Source organism: Pristiophorus japonicus, chromosome 23, assembly GCF_044704955.1.
Source record: "Pristiophorus japonicus isolate sPriJap1 chromosome 23, sPriJap1.hap1, whole genome shotgun sequence".
In the NCBI taxonomy this organism is placed as follows: domain Eukaryota; kingdom Metazoa; phylum Chordata; class Chondrichthyes; family Pristiophoridae; genus Pristiophorus; species Pristiophorus japonicus.
In genome coordinates this window covers 9,020,248-9,021,964 of record NC_091999.1, presented here as the reverse complement: position 1 = coordinate 9,021,964, position 1,717 = coordinate 9,020,248, and the positions used below count along the sequence as shown (strand labels likewise).

At 46.2% G+C, this 1,717-nt stretch overlaps 1 pseudogene; it reads right to left on the bottom strand.

Annotated features, from left to right (window-relative positions):
* Nucleotides 1-290: 290 nt before the first annotated feature.
* Nucleotides 291-491, bottom strand: LOC139235742 (U2 spliceosomal RNA; annotated as a pseudogene).
* Nucleotides 492-1,717: the final 1,226 nt, after the last annotated feature.

The window sequence follows — 1,717 nt, the reverse complement described above, 5'->3', positions numbered from 1 at the left end:
GGTACAGTCAATCCAAACCCAGCTAGGTCACTGTATCTGGGTACAGTCAATCCAAACCCAGCTAGGTCACTGTATCTGGGTACAGTCAATCCAAACCCAGCTAGGTCACTGTATCTGGGTACAGTCAATCCAAACCCAGCTAGGTCACTGTATCTGGGTACAGTCTTTTTTTTTTAATTTAATTTTTCTTTGCCAATCTTTCCAATTCTTTGTCAAATCACAAACGCCAGAGGTCACCTTGCACACATCAAGGATCACTCTGCGCCAATGCTCTTAGCCAAAAGGCCGGGAGCCACTGCACCGTTCCTGGAAGTACTGCAATACCAGGTTCGTACCATGGAGGTGGATGGGTCAGGCCCCCCACACACCTCCTATTTCCAAAAAGCAAGCATATACCTTCCTGATCCAGGGAAAACCACCCGGAGGTCATGGTGGCTACTCCCCTGTCAGGTCAGTTACGCATGATCTTAGCCAAAAGGCCGAGAAGCGTATCTGGGTACAGTCAATCCAATCACAGATAGGTCAGTGTATCAGTACAGTCTTTTTAAAAAAAAATTTTATATATTTTTTTTTAAATTTTTCGTTGCCAATCTTTCCAATTCTTTGTCAAATCACAAACGCCAGAGGTCACCTTGCACACATCAAGGATCACTCTGCGCCAATGCTCTTAGCCAAAAGGCCGAGAAGCGATAGGTCAGTGTATCAGTACAGTCACTCCAAACCCAGATAGGTCAGTGTATCCGTACAGTCACTGCAAACCCAGATAGGTCAGTGTATCAGTACAGTCACTGCAAACCCAGATAGGTCAGTGTATCAGTAGAAACATAGAAACATAGAAAATAGGTGCAGGAGTAGGCCATTCGGCTCTTCGAGCCTGCACCGCCATTCAATGAGTTCATGGCTGAACATGCAACTTCAGTACCCCATTCCTGCTTTCTCACCATACCCCTTGATTCCCCTAGTAGTAAGGACTTCATCTAACTCCTTTTTGAATATATTTAGTGAATTGGCCTCAACAACTTTCTGTGGTAGAGAATTCCACAGGTTCACCACTCTCTGGGTGAAGAAATTCCTCCTCATCTCGGTCCTAAATGGCTTCCCCCTTATCCTTAGACTGTGTCCCCTGGTTCTGGACTTCCCCAACATTGGGAACATTCTTCCTGCATCTAACCTGTCTAACCTCGTCAGAATTTTAAACGTTTCTATGAGGTCCCCTCTCATTCTTCTGAACTCCAGTGAATACAAGCCCAGTTGATCCAGTCTTTCTTGATAGGTCAGTCCCGCCATCCCGGGAATCAGTCTGGTGAACCTTCGCTGCACTCCCTCAATAGCAAGAATGTCCTTCCTCAGGTTAGGAGACCAAAACTGTACACAATACTCCAGGTGTGGCCTCACCAAGGCCCTGTACAATTGTAGCAACACCTCCCTGCCCTTGTACTCAAATCCCCTCGCTATGAAGGCCAACATGCCATGTGCTTTCTTAACCGCCTGCTGTACCTGCATGCCAACCTTCAATGACTGATGTACCATGACACCCAGGTCTCTTTGCACCTGCCCTTTTCCTAATCTGTCACCATTCAGATAATAGTCTGTCTCTCTGTTTTTACCACCAAAGTGGATAACCTCACATTTATCCACATTATACTTCATCTGCCATGCATTTGCCCACTCACCTAACCTATCCAAGTCGCTCTGCAGCCTCATAGAATCCTCCTTG